General features: G+C 42.8%; 1 long non-coding RNA gene across 1 annotated transcript; it reads left to right on the top strand.

Annotated features, from left to right (window-relative positions):
* The first annotated feature begins 15,030 nt into the window (after window positions 1–15,030).
* Window positions 15,031–27,519, top strand: LOC108634475. Its single transcript, XR_001917635.1, has 6 exons — window positions 15,031–15,304; window positions 15,605–15,702; window positions 16,351–16,395; window positions 19,967–21,141; window positions 23,091–23,180; window positions 27,426–27,519. It is a non-coding gene; the product is annotated as an uncharacterized LOC108634475 (long non-coding RNA).
* Window positions 27,520–27,648: the final 129 nt, after the last annotated feature.

Genomic DNA, 27,648 nt, shown 5'->3' with positions numbered 1-27,648 from the left:
GCTATGGTTTTTCCAGTAGTCATGTATGGATGTGAGAGTTGGACTGTGAAGAAGGCTGAGTGCCGAAGAATTGATGCTTTTGAACTGTGGTGTTGGAGAAGACTCTTGAGAGTCTCTTGGACTGCAAGGAGATCCAACCAGTCCATTCTGAAGGAGATCAGCCCTGGGATTTCTTTGGAAGGAATGGTGCTAAAGCTGAAACTACAGTACTTTGGCCACCTCATGGAAGAGTTGACTCATTGGAAAAGACTCTGATGCTGGGAGGGATTGGGGGCAGGAGGAGAAGGGAATGACAGAGGATGAGATGGCTGGATGGCATCAGTGACTCGATGGACATGAGTCTGAGTGAACTCTGGGATTTGGTGATGGACAGGGAGGACTGGCGTGCTGCGATTCATGGAGTCGCAAAGAGTTGGACATGACTGAGTGACTGAACTGAACTGAACTGTGCTGTGCTAAGTCGCTTCAGTTGTGTCTGACTCTGTGCGACCCTATGGATTATAGCCCACTAGGCTCCTCTGTCCAGGGAATTCTCAAGGCAAGAATACTGGAGTGGGTTGTCATGCCCTCCTTCAGGGGATCTTCCCAATCCAGGGACTGAACCTGGGTCTCTTGCACTGTAGGTGGATTATTTACTGTTGAGCTAGTTAAGGGTATATAAGATAACTTGGATGGTAAATTGAAGTGGTGTTAATTTGATCCCCTCATTGTAAAGTTCTCCATCATCCTTTTACCTAATGGTTTTACCATCCATAACTGCTAAGTCAATTATTTTGTAAAAGATTTCATAATAATGATTTTCTATTTCTATTATTCTTTCTGAATGTATTAGCTAGTATACCTCTGTAAGAAGAACTGTCCCTTCTCTACTGGGGCTATTTGGTGAGCCTAAAATACAGTTCCTATATGAAAGACAAGATAAATGCTTAATTCTCCCTGTAATTGCCAATTTTCCAAGTAAGGAGTTGGTGTCCTGTTCCACAGTGACAGATCTATAAGGTTATACTTCCTGCTTTCCTAATATTAACTTAGATGAGAGCATGATGTGTTTTTTTTTTCTTTTCAATGTACTGTGGGGTTTGAGGGACTAATCTTGTATTAGCGGTTTTGTATCTTTGTTCATAAGTGAGATTGCCTATAGTATTGATCCTCAGCCTGAAGCTGAACCACTGCTTTAGGGGACATTTGGAAATGTCTAGAAGTGTTTTCAGTTTTTATAGTTTATTAATGTGTGTGTGTGAGGACTCCTGCTGGCATTTAGTCAATAGGGATCAGGGATACTAAATGAAGAATTGTTCTAGCAAAAATGTGATCAGCATCTCTGTAAAAAATAATGACCGATAGTTTTACTGTGTTTGATTATGGTATTAAGGTTATGTATTTTTATATCTAGGTTCATAAGTGAGATGGACCTATAATTTCTTTCCCTTACCTTGTTATCTCTTTTCTTTACCTTTGTCAGTTTTTGGTATCAAGATTATACTAGTCTCTAGTTGTATGGGCAGCTGCAACGGACCGCGCAGAAGCATAGACGAGAGGAGCTATCCCTCGCCCGAGGTCACGGGCGGTGGCCAGTAAGAGCTACCCCCGGCCTGAGGTCAGAGGCGGCCGGGAGGAGCTACCGACTGCCCGAGGTCAGGAGTGGTAGCCGGAAGGAGCTACCCCATGTCCGAGGTCACGGGCGGCGGCCGGAAGGAGCTAACCCCGCCCGAGGCCAGGGGCGGCGGCCAGGAGGAGCTACCCCACGCTGTAGGTCAGGGTTGGTACCAGGAGGAGCTACCCCACGTCCGAGCCCAGGGGTGGCGGCCGGGAGGAGCTATGCCATGCTGGAAGTCTCGGGTAGCTGGGAGGATCTAACCACTGCCCGAGGCCAGGGGCGGCGTCCGGGAGGAGCTACCTTACGCCCGAGGTCAAGGGCGGCCGAGAGGAACTACCCCACACCTGAGGTCAGGGGTGGTAGCCGGGAGGAGCTCCCCCATACCGCAGGTCAGAGGTGGTAGCCGGGAGGAGCTACCCCACGTCCAAGGTCACAGGAGGTGGCTGGGAGGAGCTACCCCACGCCCGAGGTCAGGGGTTGTAGCCGGGAGGAGCTACAACCCGCCCGAGGTCAGGGGCTAGCAGCCGGGAGGAGATACCCCACGCCTGAGGTCTGGGGCAGTGGCTGGAAGGAGCTCCCCCCACCGCAGGTCAGGGGTGGTAGCCGGGAGGAGCCACCCTACTCCCGAGGTCAGGCGCGGCTGGGAGGAGCTACCCCATGGCCGAGGCCAGGGGCGGCCGGCCGGGACGAGCCACCCTACGCCTGAGCTCAGGGGCTGCCTGGAGGAGCTGCCCCCCGCCCGAGGCCAGGGGCGGCGGCCGAGAGGAGCTACCCCCAGCCCGAGGCCGGGGGTGGCGCCCGAGAGGAGCTATCCCACCTCCGAGGCCAGGGCGGTGGCCAGGAGGTGCTACCCCATGCCCAAGGTTAGTGGCAGCGGCCGGGAGGAGCTACCCCCCGCCGCAGGTCAGGGGTGGTAGCCGGGAGGAGCTACCCTCTGCCCGAGGTCAGGGGCAGCGGCTAGGAGGAGCTACCCCCCGCCCGAGGCTGGGGTGGTGGCCGGGAGGAGCTATGCCACGCCCAAAGTCTCGGGTGCCCGGGAGGAGCTACCACACGCCTGAGGTCAGGGGCGGCGGCCAGGAGGAGCTACCCCATGCCCGAGGCCAGGGGCGGAGGCCAGGAGGAGCTACCCCGCCCTCGAGGTCAGGGGTGGCGCCCGGGAGGAGCTACCCCGTACCCGAGGTCAGGGGCGGTGGCCGGGAGGAGCTACCCCCCGCCCGAGGTTGGGGGGTGGCTGGGATGAGCCACCCCACTCTGCAGGTCAGGGGTGATACCGGGAGGAGCTACCCCACGTCCGAGGCCAGGGGTGGTGGCTGGGAGGAGCTACCCCACACCCGAGGTCAGGGGTGGTACCCGGGAGGAGCTCCCCAACATGGCAGGTCAGAGGTGGTAGCCGGGAGGAGCTACCCCACGTCCAAGGTCAGGGGAGATGGCCGGGAGGAGCTACCCCACGCCGCAGGTCAGTGGTGGTACCGGGAGGAGCTGCCCCCCGCCCGAGGTCAGGGGCGGAGGCCGGGAGGAGCTATCCCCTGCCTGAGATTAGGGGCGGTGGCTGGGAGGAGCTACCCCACGCTGCAGGTCAGTGGTGGTACCAAGAGGAGCTACCCCACCTCCGAGCCCAGGGGGGGTGGCCGGGAGGAGCTACGCCACGCCCGAAGTCACGAGCAGCCTCGAGGAGGTACCCCATTCCCGAGGCCAGGGGCGGTGGCCGGGAGGAGCTACCCCACACCCGAGGTCAGGGGATGCGGCAGAGAGGCGTTACCCCCCGCCCGAGGCCAGGGGCGGCGGCCAGGAGGGCTACCCCACGTTGCAGGTCAGGGGTGGTACCGGGAGGAGCTAACCCCTGCCCAAGGTCTAGGGGCAGCCAGGAGGAGCTACCCCACCGCCCAAGGCTAGGGGCGGAGGCCGGGAGGAGCTATCCCGTGTCTGAGGCCAGGGGCGGCACCCGGGAGGAGCTACGCCACGCCGGAAATCACGGTCAGCCGGGAGGAGCTACCCCAGGTTCAAGGAGCAGTGGCTGGGCGGGCACAGGAGGGCCGAGAGGAGATACTCCACGTTCAAGGTCAGGAGCAGCACCTGTGCTTTCTGGAGCACAGGTAAGAGCACAGGTAAGAGTCCAAGGTAAGAGAAACGCAAATAAGACGGTAGGTGTTGCAAGAGAGCATGAGAGGGCAGACACACTGAAACCATAATCACAGAAAACTAGTGAATCTAATCACACTAGGACCACAGCCATTGTCTAACTCAATGAAACTAAGCCATGCCGTGTGGGGCCATTCAAGACGGGCGGGTCATGGTGGAGAGGTCTGACAGAATGTAGTCCACTGGAGAAGGGAATGGCAAACCACTTCAGTATTCTTGCCTTGAGAACTCCATGAACAGTATGAAAAGGCAAGATGATAGGATACTGAAAGAGGAACTCCCCAGGTCGGTAGGTACCCAATATGCTACCGGGGTTTAGTGGAGAAATGACTCCAGAAAATGAAGAGATGGAGTCAAAGCAAAAACAGTACCCAGTTGTGCATGTGACTGGTGATAGAAGCAAGGTCCGATGCTGTAAAGAGCAGTGTTGCATAGGAACCTGGAATGTCAGGTCCATGAATCAAGGGAAATTGGAAGTGGTCAAACAGGAGATGGCAAGAGTGAACATCAACAGTCTAGGAATCAGTGAACAAAAATGGACTGGAATGGATGAATTTAACTCAGATGACCATTATAGCTACTACTGTAGGCAGGAATCCCTTAGAAGAAATGGAGTAGCCATCATGGTCAACAGAAGAGTCCGAAATGCAGTACTTGGATGCAATCTCAAAAATGACAGAATGATCTCTGTTCGTTTCCAAGGCAAACCATTCAGTATCACAGTAATCCAAGTCTATGCCCCAACCAGTAACACTGAAGAAGCTGAAGCTGAACGGTTCTATGAAGACCTACAACCTTTTAGAACTAAAACCCAGAAAAGATGTCCTTTTCATTCTAGGGGACTGGAATGCAAAAGTAGGAAGTCAAGAAACACCTGGAGTGACAGGCAAATTTGGTCTTGGAGTACGAAATGAAGCAGGGCAAGACTTTTGCCAAGAGAAAGCACTGGTCATAGCAAACACCCTCTTCCAACAACACAAGAGAAGACTCTACACATGGACATCACCAGATGGTCGACACCGAAATCTTATTGATTATATTCTATGCAGCCAAAGATGGAGAAGCTCTATACAGTCAGCAAAAACAAGACCAGGAGCTGACTGTGGCTCAGATCATGAACTCCTTATTGCCAAATTCAGACTTAAATTGAAGATAGTGGGGAAAACCAGTAGACCATTCAGATATGACCTAAATCAAATCCTTTATGATTATACAGTGGAAGTGAGAAATAGATTTAAGGGCCTAGATCTGATAGATAGAGTGCCTGATAAACTATAGACGGAAGTTTGTGACATTGTATAGGAGACAGGGATCAAGACCATCCCCATGGAAAAGAAATGCAAAAAAGCCAAATGGCTGTCTGGGGAGGCCTTACAAATAGCTGAGAAGAGAAGTGAAAAGCAAAGGAGAAAAGGAAAGATATAAGCATCTGAGTGCAGAGATCCAAAGAATAGCAAGGAGAGATAAGAAAGCCTTCTTCAGCGATCAATGCAAAGAAATAGAGGAAAACAACAGAATGGGAAAGACTAGAGATCTCTTCAAGAAAATTAGAGATACCAAGGGAACATTTCATGCAAAGATGGGCTTGATAAAGGACAAAAATGGTATGGACCTAACAGAAGCAGAAGATATTAAGAAGAGGTGGCAAGAATACATAGAAGAACTGTACAAGAAAGATCTTCACGACCCAGATAATCACGATGGTGTGATCACTCACCTAGAGCCAGACATCCTGGAATGTGAAGTCAAGTGGGCCTTAGAAAGCATCACTATGAACAAAGCTTGTGGAGGTGATGAAATTCCAGTTGAGCTATTTCAAATCCTGAAAGATGATGCTGTGAAAGTGCTGTACTCAATATGCCAGCAAATTTGGGAACCTCAGCAGTGGCCACAGGACTGGAAAAGGTCAGTTTTCATTCCAATCCCAAAGAAAGGCAATGCCAAAGAATGCTCAAACACCACACAATTGCACTCATCTCACATGCTAGTAAAGTAATGCTAAAAATTCTCCAAACCAGGCTACAGCAATATGTGAACCGTGAACTTCCTGATGTTCAACCTGGTTTTAGAAAAGGCAGAGGAAGCAGAGATCAAATTGCCAACATCTGCTGGATCATGGAAAAAGCAAGAGTTCCAGAGAAAAATATGCTTTATTGACTATGCCAAAGCCTTGGACTGTGTGGATCACAATAAACTGTGGAAAATTCTGAAAGAGATGGGAATACCAGACCACCTGACCTGCCTCTTGAGAAATCTGTATGCAGGTCAGGAAGCAACAGTCAGAACTGGACATGGAAGAACAGAGTGGTTCCAAATAGGAAAAGGAGTACATCAAGGCTGTCTATTGTCACCCTGCTTATTTAACTTATATGCAGAGTACATCATGGAAACGCTAGGCTGGAAGAAACACAAGCTGGAATCAAGATTGCTGGGAGAGATATCAATAATAACCTCAGATATTCAGATGATACCACCCTTATGGCAGAAAGTGAAGGGGAACTAAAAAGCTTCTTGATGAAAGTGAAAGAGGGGAGTGAAAAAGTTGACTTAAAGCTCAACATTCAGAAAACGAAGATCATGGCATCTGGTCCCATCACTTCATGGGAAATAGGTGGAGAAACAGTGGAAACAGTGTCAGACTTTATATTTTGGGGCTCCAAAATCACTGCAGAAGGTGATTGCAGCCATGAAATTAAAAGACTTACTCTTTGGAAGGAAAGTTATGACCAACCTAGATAGCATATTCAAAAGCAGAGGCATTCCTTTGCCAACAAAGGTCCGTCTAGTCAAGGCTATGGTTTTTCCAGTAGTCATGTATGGATGTGAGAGTTGGACTGTGAAGAAAGCTGAGCACCGATGAATTGATGCTTTTGAACTGTGGTGTTGGAGAAGACTCTTGAGAGTCCCTTGGACTGCAAGGAGATCCAACCAGTCCATTCTGAAGATCAACCCTGGGATTTCTTTGGAAGGAATGATGCTAAAGCTGAAACTCCAATACTTTGGTCACTTCATGTGAAGGGTTGACTCATTGGAAGAGACTCTGATGCTGGGAGGGATTGAGGGCAGCAGGAGAAGGGGACACCAGAGGATGAGATGGCTGGATGGCATCACTGACTCGATGGACGTGAACTCCGGGAGTTGGTGATGGACAGGGAGGCCTTGCGTGCTGCGATTCTTGGGGTCGCAAAGAGTCGGACACGACTGAGCAACTGAACTGAACTGAATTGATAGCTGTATGGTGTCATTTCCCTTCTTTTACTTTGCTATGGAAAATTTTGTATAACTTTTGATTAATCTATTCCTCGCTGGTGTGGTCAAACTCTCTCACAGAACTTTTTGGAGCCAGTTCACAAAAGTTTTTGGAGCCAGTGGCTTTTGAGGTAGAGTATTATCATTTCGCATTCTTCCATGATCAATTGGCCTTTTTATGTTTTCTATTTCTTAGGCCGATTTTGGTTGTTTATTTTTCTGTAAATTATCCATTTAACCTAGATTTTTAGAATTGCTAGAAGGATTATACATAGTAGTTTTTGGATAATTTTTTAATTTCTTGTTTCTGTAGTTTGGTTCTCTTTCATTTTTTATGTTAATTTATAATGGCTTTATTTTTGAAATCAGACTTGCTAAAAATTTGTTCACTCTTGTTTTTTCAAAGAACTATCATTTCCTTTTATTGATCTACTCTATTGTTTGTTATTTGCTTTCTGTTTCAATAATTATTTATTTTTAAGTTGCAGTATAACTGATATATAATATTATATTAATTTCAAACATACAAAGTAACTGTTTGATATTTGTGCATATTGTTAATTGATTATCACAATAAGTCTAGTTAATATCCATCACCCTACATGGTTGCAGAATTTTTTTTTCTTGTGATGAGAACTTTTAAGATCTACTCTGTTAGCAACTTTTAAACATATAATACTAACTATAGTCACCATGCTGTTATTACCTTCCCATGATTCCAATGACTTAGCTGTTTTATAACTAGCAGTTTGTGTCTTTTCACTCCCTTCACCCACTTTGCCCACTCCCCACTTTGAGCCTCTGGAAACCACCCATCTGTTTTCTGTCTTTGAGTTGGTTTTCTTTTTTAAGACTCCGTGTATAAGTGAGTCATATGGTATTTGTCTTTCCTGTCTGACTTATTTCAGTTAACATAATGCCCTCAAGTTCCACGTGTGTTGTCACAAATAGCAAGATTTCATGTTTTTTTATGACTGAAAATAGGGATATATTTTGTTTTATGTGAAACTGCCATTTGTTTGTACCATTTTACTGTCCTACCAACATCCTCAGTAGCATTTGGTAGTGTCAGTTTTTTAAATACTAACCATTATGGTGAGTATGAACCTCATTGTAGTTTTTATTTATGTTTATATTTTTATTTCCTTAGTGACTAAGGATGTTGAGCATCTTTTCATGTGCTATTGATCATTTGTATATCTTCCTTTGTGAAAGCTCTGTTAAATATTTTGCCCATTTTCTTTTTTATTGTTGTAAAGTATACATAACATAAAATTTGTCACTTTAGTCACTTTTAAGTGCAATGAAGTGGCATTAAGTACATTACATTGTTATGCAACCATCACCACTAGCCATCTTCAAAATTTTTGCATCTTCTTAAACTGAAACTCTATACCCATTAAACAATAACTCCCTATTCCCTCTCCCCCCAGACCCTGGTGATCACTATTATACTTTCTGACTCTATGAATTTGACTGTTCTATGTGCTTCATATAAATAGAATCATACAATATTTTCTCTTTTGTGTGTGGCTTATTTCACTTTGCATAATGTATTCAGGTTTTACCCATGTAGCATGTTTTAGAATTTCCTTCCCTTTAAAAGCTGAATAATCTGTTGTATGTATATATCACATTTTGTTTATCTACTCATCCTTTGATGGACATTTGTGTTGTTTCTACTTTCTCATTTTTCTTCTATAATTGCATTTTTAAATGACTTTTTCTACTTTTACAATTTTTTTTTCTATTTTAATTGAGATATAATTGACATACAACACTGTTTCAGTTTTAGGTGTACAACATAGTGGGCGTATTAAAAAATGATTACCACATGTTTAGTTTATTGATTTTATTAAATTGATATTGATTGATTTTATTCACATATCATAAAATCACTCTTTTAAAGTGTACAATTTAGTTATTTTCGGTATACTCACAAAGCTCTGTAACCATCACCACTATCTAACTGCAGAATGTTTCCAACACTTCAGACAGAAATTCCTAACCCTTACTGCTTCCTCTTTTCCCTGAACCCTTGGCAACCACTAATTTGCTTTGTCTCTATGAATTTGCCTATTATGTACATTTCTTATAAATGGTGTCATGAAATATGCACCATTTTATGTCTGACTTCCTTCACATAGCATAATGTTTTCAAAACTAATCCATGTTGTAGCACATATCAGTACTTTGTTCCTTTTTATGACTGGATAGTATTCCATTGTATCACATTTTGTTCATTCAGTTCATCAGTTGATGGGGATTGGTGTTGCTTCCATCTTTTTGCTATTATGTATAGTGGTGTTGTGAATATTCTTGCAGAACTTTTTGTTTAAATACCTGTTTTTAGTTGTTTTGGTTATGTATTAATTCCCAGGTGGTGCTAGTACTAAAGAATCTGCCTGCCAATGCAGGAGACATAAGAGATGTGGGTTCAATCCCTGGGTCAAGAAGATCCCCTGGAGGTGGGCATGGCAACCTCTTCCAGTATTCTTGCCTGGAGAATCCCATGGACAGAGAAGCCTGGCAGGCTACAGTCCATAGGAGCACAAAGAGTCAGACATGACTGAAGTGACTTAGCACACACAGGAGTAGAATTGCTGGGTCACATGGTAATGCTATCTTTAACTTATTGAGGAACTGCTGAACTTTTCCATCGTGGCTGCACCATTTTACATTCCCACTGGCAATGTAAGAGGGTTCTAATTTTTTCCACATCCTTGCCAGTTTTCATTTTTTTAAGTGCAGCCATTCCAATGGATGTGAAATAGATGATTATTCAGTCATAAAAAAAGGAATGAAGGACTGATACATGTTGCAACATGGATGAACCTTGAAAACATTATGCTAAGTAAAAGAAACCAGACACAAAAGGTCATGTATTGTATGATTCCATTTATATGAAATGTCCATCATAAGCAAATCCTTAGAGACATAAAATAGAATTGTGGTTCCCAGGGCTAGGGAGAAGGGAGAATGGGAAGTGTCTGCTTAATGGGTACAGCATTTCCTTTTGGGGTCATGAAAATGTTCTGGAATTGGATAATGGTGATGGTTACAGAACTTTGTGAATGTACTGCAAAGCATTGAATTGTATACTTTAAAAGGGTGAATTTTATGATATATGAATTCTATCTCAATAAAAGAAATCCACAGAGACTCATTTTAGGCCTGGAGGTGAGATTTAAATTTGTAGCATTTCTTTCTCCTATTTTTTGGCAGCATGCATAACATGTCAAATCACCATGAAAAGCTTTAGTTTGTTGACTGAAAAGGCACACAACCAAGGGTGTGGTGGGGGACTGAAATTAGTCCATACCCTGCTATCTAACTTTTGTTCCCTAGCTTGGTGCTCCTCCATCTCAAAGGAAGCAGCACCATTTTACCATTTTGTAATTCAGTTGCCTGAAGGAGACATCTTACTTTGATTTGTCTTCTTGAAGAGGGCACATTTTGGTACTTAAAATAAAGATTCCATATATTCTTGTGAAGCCCCTAGTACAATGGATACTACTTTCCATTCCCTTCCACTGATCATGGAATTTGGGCCATCTCACAGCGTTTTACTCTAACTGAATCTAATAACCAGTTACAAAACACTCCCATAGTTCCCTACAGGACTGTTGACTGTAACTCACTCTCTGGTATAATTTCTCTTTTTTCAACTTTGTTTTTCCAGTTTTATTGTGATATAATTGACATATCATAGTGATTTGACTTATATACATCATGAAATAAATACATTGTCTCATATCAGTACAACATAAAAGAAATAGAAAAAATTTTTATCTTGGTAATGAGAACTCTTAGGATTTACTCTTAACAACTTTAACACAGCAATATTAATTATCTTCACCATGATGTATATTACATCCCTAGTACTTAATTTATAACTGGGAGTTTGTACATTTTGACTGCCTTCATCTAATACCCTCTCCCCACAAATCTGGTCATAAATCTGATCTCTTTTCTAGGAGTTTGTTTTTGAAATATAATTAGCCTACAACACTATGTCAATTCCTTGTATCCAACAGAGTGATGTTTCTATACATTTCCCTTTTCTCCATATTCTTGCCAACACTTGTTCATCTTTTTGATAATAGCCATTCTGACAGGTGTGAGGTGGTATCTCATTGTGGCTTTTATTTGCATTTTTCTGATGATTAGCAATTCTGATCATCTTTTCATGTTCCTATTGGCCATCCATATGTCTTCTTTGGGAAAATGTTTATTCAGGTCTTCTGCCAATTTTTTAATTGGGTTGTTTGATTTTGATGTTGAATTTTATGAGTTCTTTGTATATTTTGAATATTAACCCCCTATAAGATATACTGTTTGCAAATAAATTCTCCTATTCATCAGGTGGCCTTTCTTTTTCTTAATAGCTTCCTTTGCTGTGCAAAAGCTTTTTAGTTTGATGTAGTCCCATTTGTTTATTCTTCCATTTATTACTTTTGCCTTACTAGACATATCCAGAAAAATATTGGTAAGACTGATGTCAAAGAGTATACTGCCAATGTTTTCTTCTAGAAATTTTATGGCTTCAGGTCTTACATTTAAGTCTTCAGTCCATTTTGAGTCATTTTTTAATGTGGTGTGAGGAAATAGTCCAGTTTGATTCTTTTGCATTAGTTGTCCAGTTTTCCCAACACCATTTATCAAAGAGGCTATCTTTGCCCCATTGTATGTTCTTGCCTCCTTTTGTTGTATATACCCCATATAAATGAGGGTTCATTTCTAGGTACTCTATGTTGTTCCATTGATGTATATGTCTGTTTTTGTGCCAGTACTATACCATTTTGATTACTGTGGCTTTGTAGTATAGTTTCAGATCAAGGAGCATGATAGTTTATGTTTTGTTTTTCTTTCTCAAGATTATTTTAGTTATTTGGGATCTTTTGTGTTTCCACACAAATTTTAGAATTTTTTTCTGTGAAAATGCCATTGGTATTTTGATAGAGATTGCACTAAATCTGTAGATTGCCTTGGATAATATGGTCATTTTAACAATATAAATTTTTCCAATCAGTGAGCACAGTATGTCTTTCCATCTCTTTGTGTCATCTTCAGTTTCTTTCATTAGTGTATATAATTTTCTGAGTACAGGTCTTTTCTGTCCTTTTCTGTCCAGGCATTTTATTCTTTCTGATGTGACTGTGAATGGGATTGTTTTCTTAATTTCTCTTTCTGATCATTTGTTGTTCATGTCTCTGGTATAATTTCTATGTCAGAGTTCTTTAGTTGCAGGCAACAGAAATTGATTCTGAATAACTTAACTTGAGCAAAAATAGGGATTTTGGGAAAGATACTGGAGTTGCTTCAAACTACATGAAGTGTTCCAAAATGATGCCTCAGGGAGGGTCAGGAACTGAGGAAGCTTGGGGCATTTGGGTAGTGGAAACTCAATCTGTATAGTCCCCATTCAGGTTTTAAAATTCAGGCACAGAGAATCTGATTATTCCATTAAGAGATATGGGATATCTTTTCAAAACCAAGGTCAGTGAAAGAATGCTGGACAAACCAAGCAGTAGTTACCAAAAGAGATAAGACAGAGAGAGGTGTCAACATCCAAGTGGCTTGATTAGGCCTTTAAAGGTGAATAAATCTGGATCCGAGAGAAGAAAGCTGGACTGGAATGAACAAATTAGGAGTTGTAAGGATAATTGAAGTCATGGGCATCTTAGAGATTGCCTAAAATGAAAGTGAGTGACCATGTACCTCTCCAGTTCCATTATCTGAGGGCAGGGGTGCTTACTGGAGTAATTTTAACTAGAGAATTTTTTTCTGCTTTTTAGAGGACATGGTATTCCCAGTGACTGAGAACTGAATCCAGAATGTGGGAATGTAACTGTGCTGGAAACATTCTGTCTCATAAGAACTAGTTATGTGGAGGTTTTAATAGAATGAAACTTATTTATGCTTCCCTGGTGGCTCAGAGGTTAAAGCGTTAAACTTCTTTATGTCAGTTATAATAAATGCCAACTTACCTTTCTCTAACATTTATTATTTATGTTGCATTTGGTCCTGTTCTAAGAATATTATGTGTGTCACCTTATTTAATTCTCACAACAAAACAATGAAGTAGTTATTATTATCACCATATTTTACAGATGGCTTCCCTGGTGGCTCAATCAGTAAAGAATCTGCCTGACATGCAGAAGACCACCTGCAGCACACGAGGCCTGGGTTCAATCCCTGGGTTGGGAAGATCCCCCGGGAGAAGAAAATGGCACCTCATTCCAGTATTCTTGCCTGGAAAATCCCACGGACAGAGGAGCCTGGCTGGCTACAGTCCATGGGGTCACAAGAGTCGGACACGACTTAGCAACTAAACCACCACCATTTTACAGGTAGGTTACTGTAGTCTCAGGTGTTTAAGTAATTTTACTCAAAGTCATGTTGCTAGAAAGCAATGGAAATGGAATTTAAGTAAAGCCTGTCAGAGTTCAGACATTTTTACTCTCTATCAAATGATACAGCAATACCATCATTAGCTATAGTTTAGAATTATTGAGCCCTTACTATGTACCATGTCATGTACTGAATACTTCATATACAAACTTCATTTAATCCTCATAATAGCCTTTTAAGAAAGGTTGTGATCACATGTTGTTATAAACTGTCGTTATCTCTGTTTAATAGTTGAGAATCTGGGATTTAGAAATGTTAATTCCATGGTGGTCACATAGTAGGTGGTAGAGTCAGGGCCTGAAAACATCTATTTGATTCCAAATCCTATGTGTTTCACAAATATACTGTATCAAATATAACTAAATCTTTAAAAAGTGGCTCTCTTCCCTGGTTATGTGTTAGATTCACCTTGGGAACTTAAAAAAATTGATGCCAAACCTCATCATCAAAGATTCTGATTTAATTGATCAGGTAAGCACACTACCTGTATGCTTTTTTTTTTTAAGATTTTACTCATTTATTCAGTAACCACGTAATGGATGTTTTCTGTATGCCAAACACTTTCTAGGCATTTACTTTCTAACAAGATGTGTATCAGTCAGCTATTGCCACAACAATATATAACAATAACCACAAAATCTCTGTGGCATGAAAAGTTAAGAATTTATTAAGCATTTATTCTTACCGTTCTGGAGGTCAGCTGGAATTTAGCTGATTAGGCAGAGTTCTGTTGGGCATCTCTGATTTGGGCTAAGCTAACTGTCTGTCTTGCTGCAGGACTATGAGTAAACTAGGGTGGCTGTACTGCATGTATTTCTCATTCTTAGGCCAATGGTTTGTTTCTCTCATGGCTTGTATCATGCCAGTGGCAGAATCGCAAGAGAGAGCATGTACAGCTGTGCAAGCATATTCCAAGCCCCTACTTGAGTCACATCTGTGTACAAGCTATTACCCAAAGCAAGTTTCAGAGCTGAACTCAAAGATAAGAGGTGGGAAAATGTTTCACTTCTTTTGTGCAGACCTGCCGAATTCATGGCAAAGGCTGAGAATTGGGGCCAATAATTCAATTCAAGGGGGAAAGACTGTAAATGAACAATAAGCCTAATACGTGAGAAAACCATCAAGTGAATTAGAAATGGGTAAGTAACATTGCAACAAAAAATTTCAGGAAGGTGGTGTGAAGGTAATTCTAACATGCAACTGGGATTTAGACAACTGATCTTGCAATTTTCAACCTGGAAAGAAACCTGGGCTAACATTCTCTCTACCATATTGAAAATAATAGATTCAGAAAGTAGAAGAATCTTAAGGACCATAGAGGTAGGTAGTTACAGAAATGGAACTAGGGCTTGGATCTCCTAACTCTCTAGAGTGTTTCTCTTATATCACAGTATTCTAATCTGTGGTCTTAGAATTCTCCCTTTACCAATGGTACCAAGTTGGCTGTGTTATAGAAGGACACAGTCATCCTTATCTTGACCACAGACATCAGAGGTATACTCCCTAAACCATATCCTTCCCTTGGTAATGTATTTTAGAGCTCAATTTGACATTCCTCATATTTGTACTCTTCAAAAGTGTGTAGACAGTCTATCTTCTGTTTAGTGTTTTTTTTTTTTTTTTTGTCTTCAAATTGAAGACTGTTGATTTTGGTCTGTCTTCATGTGATCTCCTAATCCCACCCTAGCTCTCTACTTGTTTATTAGGCCTTCTCATTTCCCCAGCTCTGTAATGCTTTGAGTAGTCTTTCTTGAGTTACTTTTGTACTCTGGGCTTCCATCAGGCCTTACAGTTATCATTTCTGTTTTGGGTTCCAGTTTTCTTGATTTTCCAGGATGTACTGTTGAAAGAAATGAAAAGATATGGGACCTGCTTGCACCTGGAGTTTATTGTGTGAACAGAAAGGTAAATAACCGAATGAGGTAAGAGAGGGTATAATCTTCATTCTCTTCCCCCTACTTCTTCTCATGGACTTTGGGATTTTTCTGAATCTTTAAAATTGTGTTGTATGTGTAGAGGTATGTGTATTTAAGTTATTACATGGATATAGAATTTACCCGTTATAATCTCTCTGCAATTTTTGAGTTTCCCAAAATGAGGGGAAAAAAACCCAGAAAGCTTTTGTTGTTTATACTGTTTTCCATAGTCTCCAAAGCATTTATAATCATAAAAGACTCTAAGTCTCTCCTTTTACTGTAATCACAGATTTTCACAGGAGAGAGCACAAAAGAGTAAAGAGTGAAGATTGCTGAAGTCCTTCCGCTTGTGGCTGATTCCTGAACTCCAAGAAATGTTTAGTTATGGTGAATAGAAACTTGTTATCTTCAACAGACCACTCACTTGATACCCAGTTCTGTGACATTCTAATATCTGCCTCTCCAGACTCCACTTCCTCCCACCCGCCTAGTCACACCTCCCATCTATGTCTCACCCTTACCTACAAAGATGTGCAAATACTAAAAGCCTATAGGAATGTGGATGTGTGTGTGTGTGTGTATGTATTTGAATGTAGGTTATTGTATATTTCTGTTGAACTAATATCAGCAATGCCTTATTCTTTCTCGTTAACAAGTTAAGCTCAACAAGAGTTCCAACAGAAGCAATAAGTTAATGTTCAATGGAAAACAAAACACCAGAAACAGTCACTTCAAATAATGAATGCCCCTTTAAGTTCATGCCTAAAAATTTCCTTATTTGTCATATAAATAGAAATGTTTACACCCTAAGTATATTCATGATTGTGTGGAAAGATCTTAGGTTTACTTTATGTTGGACATTAGCTATAAAATAGCTTTTTAATCAGTTAGAATAGACATGAGGTGGCTTTGTTGTATTTCTAGTCGGGGAACAGCATGAATGGCTATAACGGTGTGGCTAAATTTGTGTGTATTTCATGTTTTTGTATGAAGGTGTATTTGGGATACTGTTAACCCCAACTCTTCCTCCCACAGCTACTTCAAGTTCTCTGGCTTCATTTTCATGGAAGAAGCTTACAGGTAGATGTTTATTCTGTTTTACTTTTTTCTGTTTTGGGAATAGTGCCTCCTGTGAAGCCCACTCATCCTCACTTCTCCCCCATAACTTCCCCCATATTCGCTGGGCAACAAACAGTGGGTTTTTTTTTTTTTTTATAATGTTCATGAAGTCCCAAACTGTCATAGCAAATAGGACTTTTATATCCTCTAGAATAAGTATTCAAATCCTAGGAGGACCTCTGATGATGGTCAAAGCAACAGATATATGGGACTTTATGGATAGAATAAACCAGTCTGATTCTGGAATGATCTAGATAGAGTAAACAAATTACAGCTAGTGGGCCAAATCCAGCTAGCTGCCTGCTTTATAAGTAAGGTTTTACTAGAGCCAGCCATGCTTGTTCATTTACATATTGCCTATGGCTGCTTTCATACTAGGATGCCAGAGTTGAATAAAGGCATCCTTTGTTTTATTGCATTTCACTTTATTGTACTTCAGAGAAGGCAGTGGCACCCCACTTCAGTACTCTAGCCTGGAAAATCCCATGGATGGAGGAGCCTGGTAGGCTGCAGTCCATGGGGTCACAAAGAGTCGGACACGATGGAAGCAACTTAGCAGTAGCAGCACTTCACAGATATTATGGTTCTTTACAAATTGAAGATTTGTGGCAACCCTGTATTGTCAGATGATGATTAGTATTTTTTTGCAATAAGGTATTTTTTAATTAAGGTATGTACATTATTTTTAGATATAATGCTATTGTGCACCTAATAGGCTACAGTATAGTTAGTATGACTTGTATATGCACTGGGAAACCAAAAAATTTGTGTGACTTGCTTTATTGCAATATGCACTTTACTGCAGTGGTCTGGAACTAAACCCACAATATCTCCAAGGTATGCTTGTAATTGCAGCAGAGACCTAAAAGCCTAATCTATTTATGAAATTTTATAGGAAAAGTTTGAGAACACTTTAGATTAGTATTCCCCAACCTGAAATCTACAGAACACTATTCTCCAGAAGTTAATAATTTTGCTTTTAAAAAAGGGTTCCATAGTCATTTAAGTCTAGAAAATATGGATTAAGCAAAAGTCAAACAGCCTGCTTTTTTTAACCATTGATTTGCTCAGAGCCTTTCATATGCTAATATGCATTGAGAAACTAAAAAATGGAATAGAAGGTGCATTTGCCTTACCTTATTTGACCACAGGACAACTTTTTCATAGCTCTCCTATTAATATCTTGCAAATGTTCCATGAAAAACTTATTTGGAAAATGCTAGCTTGGATATTTACTTAATAGAAGTTAGAGCTTGATAACTGACTCCTTGGGTTATTTATTTTAGTTGCAGAAAGTTAAAAGCTGTGTGGTATAGTATTTAAGCACATAGGCCATGGCCTCAGACAAACCTGAGTCTTAATTTAAGTCTCTGCCATTTACTTGCTTATGAATCTTGGACAAGTTACCTAGTGCTATAAGCAGAACTGGATATATATTTGTGGGGTATGGTGCAAAATGAAAAGGCAGGGTTCCTTGTTCAAAAATTATTAAAAATTTCAAGATAGGAACAGCAGTGCATTACAGAAAGTATGGATCCTCTGAGCACAAAGCCTAAGCGCAGATTGCACACCCATGAACGTATAACCCTGGTTATGAGTTTTCAGTTTCTTCAACTGTAAAATGTGGATAATATCTAATTCATGGGATTATTATGATAATTAAATTTAAAATATATGTAAAGGGCCTAGTGTAGTATCTGACACAGGTTAGGCATAATAAACAGCTTGTCTTATAATTCAAAAGCAAGCATTTATAGCCATTTTCAATAAATATTAATTTAGTGTCTACCATGTTCCAGGTACCAGCTAGGTACTTAGGATACTATGATGAAGAAGACAGATAAGATCCCTGTTTTCATGTAGATTAGTGGGAAGGACAGATAATGAAAAAAAAGGAAACAAAACAATTGTAAATTGTGATAAGTGCTACAAAGGGAAAACAGAGTCTTGGGAAAGGGTATAGTAGAGAGGATCTGCTTTAAATTGGGTGGTCAGAGAAGTCCTCTCCTAGCAAGTAATGTTTAAGATCTGAAGGATGAGAAGGGGATCTCCATGGGAAGAGTAGAAAAAAGTATTTTCCAGGTGGAGAGAATAGCTGGTGGAAAGGCCCTGAAGTGGGAAAGAACATGGCATTTATGAGAAACTAAAAGTAAGCCAGGAGACCCAGGTCTCCTGCATTGCAGACAGACGCTTTACCCTCTGAGCCATCAGGGCTTCCTTCCCTGGTGGCTCAGATGGGAAAGTGTCTGCCTGCAGTGCAGGAGACCCGGGTTCGATCCCTGGGTTGGGAAGATCCCCTGGAGAAGGAAATGGCAACCCACTCCAGTATTCTTGCCTGGAAAATCCCATGGACAGAGGAGCCTGGGAGGCTACAGTCCATGGGGTCACAAAGAGTTGGACATGACTGAGCAACTTCACTTCACTCAAAAGTAAGCCAGTATGGCTTTAGTATAGAAACTGAGAATGAGAGTGATATAAAACAAAGCTAGGGAACAAAGATAGATAGGGCCCAGGCTGTCGTATAAGGTAAGGATTTTGGATTTAATATCAAGTGCAATGAAAAGCTCTTTAAAAGTTTTGGGCCAGGGCATGATGTGATTGATATTTTTAGATCATGTTGGCTGCTTGTGTGGAGAGGCGCTCTTGATGGCAAGAGTAGATGAGTAGGAGGCTGTTTCACCGGTTTAGAAAAGAGTTGATATAGTGCCTTGTACTTGGGTGGTATTTGAGGATGTGGTGATAAATAAATGGGTTGGAGGCTTGTTTTGGAGATATGAATGCTAGGCCTTGCTTATTGGATATGGAGGATTCAGGAGGAAAAAAGAAATGACTCCTGACATTTTAATGAGAAACTGGGTGGCACCATTTAACCAAGACAAGATGTCTGAGGAGGTTTTTTTTTTTTTTTTTTTCTGGGGATGGGGTAGTGGGAAGTGGAATGGAAATCAAGAGCTCAGATGCATGAAGTTTGAGGAGCCTTTGAAACATCTGAGTGGAGATGGAGGTGATGGTAGTATTAGTTATAGTTGTTATTTGTATTGTTGTCTAGGATTCTGTGATTACTAACTCTTGGTGTCACCTTATTAGATTACCGGGAAGTATTTAGAAAACATCTAAAAGAAAAATACCTAAAAATAGGAGTTGATAGATGTTATCATCGTGGTAAACATATAGAGACAGGACTGCTTGTTGTAAGAAAAACACTATATAACAGAAAAGCCACTATGCGAAATTCCTCAACATGGTAAGTTTATTGAGATGGAACATGTGTTTGATCTTGATGAAGAGGGTTCTATCTCATCCCAAACTGTGGTGCTTTGGGGATGTGCTGGGATTGGGAAAACAGCTGTGGTACATAAGTTCATGTTTGACTGGGCAGTGGAGTGGTTACTCCAGGCAGATTTGACTATCTCATTTATGTCAACTGCAGAGAGGTGGCCATTTTGCTAACCTTAGTGGTGCTGACCTGATCAATAACACTTTTCAAGATACAGGTGGACCAATCATGGACATTATTCTTGTATATCCGCAGAAGTTTGTTCATTCTTGACGGATTTCCTGAGCTTCAGTACTCTGTCAGTGACCAGGAAGAGGATCTTAGTACCAATCCCCTGGAAAGGAAGCCAGTAGAGACTCTCTTACACAGTATCATGAAGACAAAACTGTTCCCTGAATCCTCCCTCCTGATAACTGCCCAGCCTACGACCATGAAGAAGCTTCACTCTCTGTTAAAGCAACCTATCCAGAGATCCTGTGGTTTACAGATGTTGAAAAAAGAGCATATTTCTTGAGTCAGTTTTCAGGTGCTAATGCAGCTACGAGAGTCCTTTATGATCTGCGAGAAAATGAAGGCCTTGACATTATGTCTTCTCGTCCCATCACCTCCTGGATGAGTCACAGGAAGATGGAGGCAGGACTCTTACGAGGTCATGTCAGACCATGACTGATACGTATCTTGTTTGACTTTTCCAAGTGTCTCAACACCCTTACAGGTATCTCGGTGTGGAAGGGACAAATTTGCCGGTGGGGCCTTTGCTCTTTGGCTGCAGAAGGACTACAGAACCAGCAGGTCCTATTTGAAGTCAGTGACCTCAGAAGACATAGGCTAGGAGTATATGATACCAATTGCACTTTTCTCAATCACTTTTTGAAAAAAGTTGAAGGAGTTGTCAGTGTCTACACTTTCCTTCACTTCAGTTTCCAAGAATTCCTGACTGCTGTGTTCTACACCCTGAAGAATGGCAGCAGCTGGATGTTTTTTGATTGGGGAAAACATGGCAAGAAATCTTCCAACAGTACGAAAAAGGGTTTTCATCATTAACAATACAATTCTTATTTGGCGTCTTACATAAAGGGAAGGAAAAGGCTGTGCAAACAACTTTTGGGAAAAAAGTGTCTCCAGGACTTCGAGAAGAGTTACTGAAGTGGACTGAGAAAGAAATAAAAGATAAACCTTATAGGTTACAGATTGAGCCGATAGACTTGTTTCACTGTATGAGACTCAAGAATATGCAAAAAGGATAATTAATGATTTAAGGTCAATTATATTGCTTCAACTTATGTATACAAAAATGGACATTCTGGCTGTGTCATTCAGTGTGAAAAGCAGTCATAGTCACCTGTCAGTGTCTCTGAAGTGTCAGCACCTACTTGGATTTGAAGAGGAAGGTTGAGCCTCAGCGTTCATGCCACCAATGTTGACAATCAGTGAGTATATTACTGTCTTTTCACCAGTGTCTTGGCCTACAGAAATGATTGGCCTTCTTGTTTATTTCAAGTATTCAGGCACATGATCGTTTCTAGCATTGTCAATAAATAAAATGAATTATCTTTGCTTTTCATACTGTATGTCAGTCAATAAGGATTTATTTATTTATTTATTTTTAGGATTTATTGAGTATCGCATATTGAACACTGGCCTAGGCAGACACTGAGGGAAAGCTGACATTTTTGAGTACTTGCTACGTGCCAGGCACTGGGCTAGCCACTGTAAGTGTGTGTCTATTAGTCTTCACTGTCTCTTTGTGACGGTGTTATATAATTATAAAAGGTTATGAGCATATAAATCATTAAGATTATAATTGAGTACTCTGCTATTTTGGTGTTGATGACTATTTTGGAAAAGGTTGTAAACTTAAAGTTGAATTGGTCCTCACTCTTCTCTACATGTATTTCATCACTGAGGCCTCAAAGAGCTCCAGGTTGGTAAGGGACAGAGCTTACTCTGTATATATTGCTATAAGGCACTCCTGTGTATATTGCTATGAAGCCTGAGTTCTTTCTGCCAAACTGACACCTATGTGGAGAGTTGAGAGCTGGAGTGCAAAGAGGCTTAGGTAAACCACTTACACAATATGTACTCTGTATACTGCAAAGTACAGCTCTACTGACTGACTCAAGAAAAATGCCACTGATCAAGTCTGTTTTCAATACTCAGGTTAATATGGACAGTGCCTCTCTTCTAGTTGTGGGGTCAGGTGAAGGGTAGGGGACGTTGAGAAAGATGACAGTGGGCAGAAGGCTCAACTTGAAAAATGAGTTAACCTGAGTCTTTTTTTTGCTAATTGTTAGTTCCTCAGTGGGCAGTAGCATAGAGATAGAATTGAGCATGGGGTATGTGTGTTAGTGGGAAGTGAGGAGGGAAGGGAGGTGCAGCAAGAGTTTGTGTTTGGGACCAGAAAGGAAGGGGTAGGAGAAGTTACCTGGACTTGGAATTATGAAAGACCTTGGCTACCGTGTCTTCATGAATTCATGACAGCTTCAATCCAACTCTTATAAAGTAAAATAATGGACAGTATACACTGAGCGCAATATACACAGTATACAGTAAGCACTGATGGAAACAAAAAGGGGGTTTTGTTCATTTGATGTTTCCAGAAAATCAGCCTTAGATGGAGTCCCCACCCCTCAACCCATTACCTTTATCAGAGGGCTTAACTTCTTTCCAAAATTTAATCAAATAAAACACCAAAAGCCCACAAAAACCTCTCCTTCAAGGCATGTTGACTAAGTGAGAGTGTATTGCAGTTGGTCCTTGAACAACAAAGATTTGAACTGCACAGATTTTTCTCAATAAATGTGTACTACAGGATTGAGGCTGGTTGAATTCTCAGATGCAGAACCACCAATATGGAGGGATAAGAAGGGCTCACTCGAAAGTTTTATGTGGATTTTCAACTGCAGGGGTGTGGTGCCCTTGATCCCCACATTGTTCAGTGGTCAACTGTATCAAACGTTCCTAGCTCTCAATTATTGTCATGAATTCTTCTGAGTACTGACAGCCAAGAATCAGTAATAGTGTACAGATAGCTTAAGCAAGTCACTTGACCTCTCGGAGCATCTGCAAAATGCTGATTACAATACCTGTCATTGGATTAAGGACAAGATAAAATAAACTTTGCGTAAAGTGCTTACCTCAGTGCCTGGGACACAGCACCATGACTTTGGAGTCAGACAAACCTGAATACTTAACTTCATTCTGTTCCTATTTGACTTTGGGCAAATAACTTTTTGTGCCTTGATTCTTTATCTGCAAAATGGGGTATTAATTCCTAAGGTTTTTGGAAGTTAGTACTAAGATGACATGCCAAAATAAGCCTGTTACTTAAAATTATGCTTTAATAATTTTAAGTTATTTTTGCTTTCGCATCTTTTAGGACCTTCCAGCTGCACAATTTGCCAATCTGTCCACTACACTTGCTTTGCCAACCACTGCATAATCCATACTGTAAAATCAAAGACCTGAAGTAAGTTGGACCTTGCTTTAAACTCTTAGGTATTTGCAGGTACTCCCATCTGACTGGACTTGAAAACAAAGTATAACTGGCATTGAGCTTCTTCATAGCACAGCAGCAAATGAAAAGATACGCTACAAGCCTAGAAGGGGTAGGGAGTCAGGCAGAGATCTCTGCCAACCCTTCCTGCCTCTTCCCCTTTTGTATGTGTTGCTTTTTGCTGTAGCAAGTGGGTGTCAGGCTGTAATACCTAGAGGTTTGTGTCTGGTGCCCCTTCTGGACCTGCCTTACTCCATCCCCTGCCTTTTCCTTCCAGACTCCCAGTCTTCCCTTTGGTCCTTTTCTCTCCCTCCATTCCTCACTCCCACCCTCCTCCTCAGTTATTCCCCAAGTGCAGTTGCTCAGAAGCACCCACCCCACACCCTGCCCTTATGTTCTCATTCACTCTCAGGTCCCCTTGTCTAGTCTGTCCACATCGTAAACACACAAATAGGAGCCACTTGGGTTCCCCACCTACCCCCCACACAGATTAGTGTCTGCTTTCCTTCCCTCTTGTCCCAGAGGAAGAGGTGGCCTTTCCAAACCCACCCAAGCCAGTAAATTCACTTTTTATTTTTTGTACTTTGGTGAGCATTTATTTTACTTCATACAACACAAAAGTATATAAAAATATAAAGGCTCTTCACCCTACTGCCCCATACCCCACCCAACTCCATATACCTACTTCTGCTTCCCATCTTCTAATCCTGATCCTACCACCCTCCCTAGTTAATAGCTTGTTTGCTAAATGTCTTCCCAGACATCTTTCTTTTGCATATTCAAATATAAATCTATAGCATAAGGCACACATAAATCTGTAATATACACAGCATACACACACAGAGAAGTTAATGGAAGTTTTATTTCACACACAGAAACACAATGGCACTCATATTTTTTCATTGAATAGTATACAGTGGACATGCCTCCAATACAGTATGTAGGATCTACCTCACAGTCAAGGGTCCTTGAAGAACACCCCCCCCCCTCAGTAACTGCACTTCCTCACTTCTGCTCACTCCTCAGTCCTTGCAGTTGGGCTTCTGCCCACCCCCCAGCCAGATTGGCTTAAAGATCAGACGTGGCCAGACCCAATGAACACTTTTCCTCTCTTAGTGTCCCACCCCTTGCAACTTTCTTCCCCGTTTCAACTACTCCCAAGTATTTCATTGCCTCCATGGTTCCCAATCAGTGCAGTTTTGCCATCCAGTGGACATGTGGCAACATATAAAGATATTTTTGGTTGTCAAGAGTTGTTTTGGTGGGGGTGAGGTGCTACTGACATCTAGTAGGTAGAGGCCAGGGATTGTGCCAAATATTGTGCCAAACATCCTAGTATATTGGACAGCCTCTTGAAACAATGATTATCTAACTTCAAATGTCAAAGAGTTCTGAGGTTTGGAAACAGTGCCTAAGATATAAACAAGCCCAGAGAAATTTCTGACAAGTGGAAGATAGAGATCTTGCCTCTAATCCTGATGACTGTTAACATGTGCTCTAACCAGATATAGCCCAAAGTCACATCCAGTTACTGCAGGGGTGTCCCAGGTTACGACAGCTTCAGTATCTAGGTCAACAGTCCCCAGGCGATGTCCAAGGCGATGTCCATTTGTCTCAGTTTGATCCATCCTTCCATCTGTGGGCTAAAACATACATTTAGCTCCCCTCAACACAGCTTATTGGAGAAAGCAATGGCACCCCACTCCAGTGCTCTTGCCTGGAAAATCCCATGGATGGAGGAGCCTGGTAGGCTGCAGTCCATGGGGTCACTAAGAGTCAGATACAACTGAGCGACTTCACTTTCACTTTTCACTTTGATGCATTGGAGAAGGAAATGGCAACCCACTCCAGTGTTCTTGTCTGGAGAATCCCAGGGACGTGGGAGCCTGGTGGGCTGCCGTCTATGGGGTCGCACAGTGTCGGACACGACTGAAGCGACTTAGCAGTAGCAGTAACACAGCTTATAGGCATCAGATGGGGAGATGCACACCATCCTCCCCCTTCTACCCCCTCCCTCTGGAAATTGATTTCCCATCAGGGTATGTTCTATTACGCATTTCTGAATTTACTAGGAGCTTTGTAGCCAGACTCCCCTCCCACTGTAATCTGGTGATGAGGGGAGAAAAATCTCAGGATGGCATCCTTTGTTCAGTGGTCTAGACCAGCAAACCCTCCAGGCACTATCAGTTGCTGACTCACCTTGGAAGTGGTACAAGTTCCCTGTTCAGATCTGCCTGTCCCCAAGTGGGGACTGGGGAGGATTCTCCTCTCATGAGGCTGAACAACGATAACAGTCCTTGTTTGCAGCTGGTGCTGGCGTCCTCTGTACAAAGCCCTGAGGGATTCCCTTAGGAGGTGAATCTCTGCCCTGTTGTAAGCCCAGGGTTAACCTCAGGCCTGCTTTGTTTCTCATGTAACTCTCAGAACATGAATGAGCTGCTTGTCCAATTCATTCCTGGAGCCTTGGGATGCAGGAAGCCCCACTACCCATCACTCCCTGATGCACCTCACCAGTCAGTTCCAACATCTTTGATGGTTTACAATTTGCAACTTCTCTTCTGGTATAAATTTCTGGCTTGGCAAAAATCTGGTTGCCCAGAACAAGAACTTGTTCAAGTTAGCTTAAAGAACAGAGGATTGCTGTGGATTTTCACTCAGCAAAACTGCAGAAGTGGAAAAGTGGTCAGGCTGTCACTCGCCATCTCTGGGGTCACAGGATCAACTCTTCTCTGCTTGTCTGTGCCTCTCTGCTTCCTGGGCCCTCACAGTGTCATTCTCTAAAAGACACCTGGCCTCTGTAAAGCACACAGTTCTGTTCCCCCACAGCCAGGGCCAGGTCTCAGCTGTGGCCTTGGTGTTCATGACTCTGACCTTGACCCCAACTCCCAGTGACCCACTGCTTCACTTCCCAACATCATCTGGACTATGGAATCTGCCTCTGTTCAGATTCTCAGAATATTTGGTTCAGGATGGGTCACATGTCCCATGTGAAACTGTTTGGCTCAGGATTGGTCAAATGTCCATTCCTGGTCCAATCATCTACAGCTTAGTGTGGGGGTGGGGGTAGGGAGTGGGAGTGTTATATACTGGCTGCCCAAGTCCAACAGATACTAGGGTTGGGAAAAGAAATACAAACAGAAGCTGCAGCAGTTCTGCGGTGTGGATACTTGCTCAGTCGTGTGTGACTTTTTGTGACTCTATGGACTGTAGCCTGCCAGGCTCCTCTGTCCAAAGAATTCTCTAGGCAAGAATACTGGAGTGGATTGCCATTTCCTTCTCCAGAGGATCTTCCTGACCCAGGGGATTGATCCAGGGTCTCCTGCATTGCAGGCAGATTCCTTCCTGTCTGCACCACCAGGGAAGCCCCTGGAACACAAAGGGGGTCAACGAGGGTGGGAAATGGGGTAGGAGTTGGGGAGGGTGTAGACTGTCTACACCCTCCTCAACTCCTACCCTCCTCCCCTAACCTCATTCTCCCTCTCTTCCCCTGACTCCACACCACACAGTCCCCTCCCCCACCTTTCCCCCCGCTGAATGTATTTTTGTTGTTTCACATTTCTGAATTCACTTGAGGGCTCTGTAGTCAGATACACTTTCCACAGTGGAAACAATTTCCCCTCAGTGAAAAATTAACAGATTTACACCAAGGGCAATCCCAATTCCCAGGCCTGCGAAATACTGGAAGTCTTAGCTGCTGAAGGGGATCAGAGTCGTTCCTGTCTCCTCCTTGAGGGTCTATTCCCTGGATCCCTCCATCAGACCACAAGCTAAAATCAGAGGCTCCCCAGTGGGGAGATGTCTGAGATGAAGCTCCTGCTCTGAACAGTGCTTGTGGTGGAGATGTGTGTGGGGATGGTGTTGGTGCATCCGGGAAGGGGGATAAGGGGCATGAGTATGAGTATGTGAATGAGGCAGGGAGCTGGACAGGAAGGGGTTCAGGTGAGACTGTTGCCTCGGGCTTGAGCATCCCAGAGAGAGAATACATGGCTGTTTCCACTGACCCAAAATCTCCCTCCCTCTGCCCGCCAGAAGTGTAATTTTTCTGGTCTACAACTCCAAGAAGCTGCATAAGGTCTGCACTCAGATCTTCTGCCCCCTTGGCAGCTTCCGCCCCCTCTGCATCATCCTGTCTTCCTCCTCCTGTGGCTTCAGAAGCTGCAGCAGTAGTAGCAGTGGCCCCTGTCTCTTCCTCCTCTTCACTTGTTCCTTCTGTTCCAGCCCCACCGGCAGGGGCCCGGCTTGGCCCCTCTGTGACTGGTGCCGCCTGGGAAGACCGCAGCTCCTGGAAGGAAGTGAGCAGAGTTGCGACCTGCCCTGACATGGGGCGGGGGTGCGGGGGGGGGGGGCGGGGGGAAAGGGTGGAGCGGGGGGCAGGGCAGCAGGACGGAATGGGCGGGGGCGGGGCGCGCGGGGGGGGGCGGGAGGCGCGGGGGGGGGCGGG

The sequence above is a fragment of the Capra hircus genome (genome assembly GCF_001704415.2).
Source record: "Capra hircus breed San Clemente chromosome X unlocalized genomic scaffold, ASM170441v1, whole genome shotgun sequence".
NCBI lineage: Eukaryota > Metazoa > Chordata > Mammalia > Artiodactyla > Bovidae > Capra > Capra hircus.
Note: the sequence above shows the minus strand (reverse complement) of the source record. Positions and strands in the feature narration are given on the sequence as shown.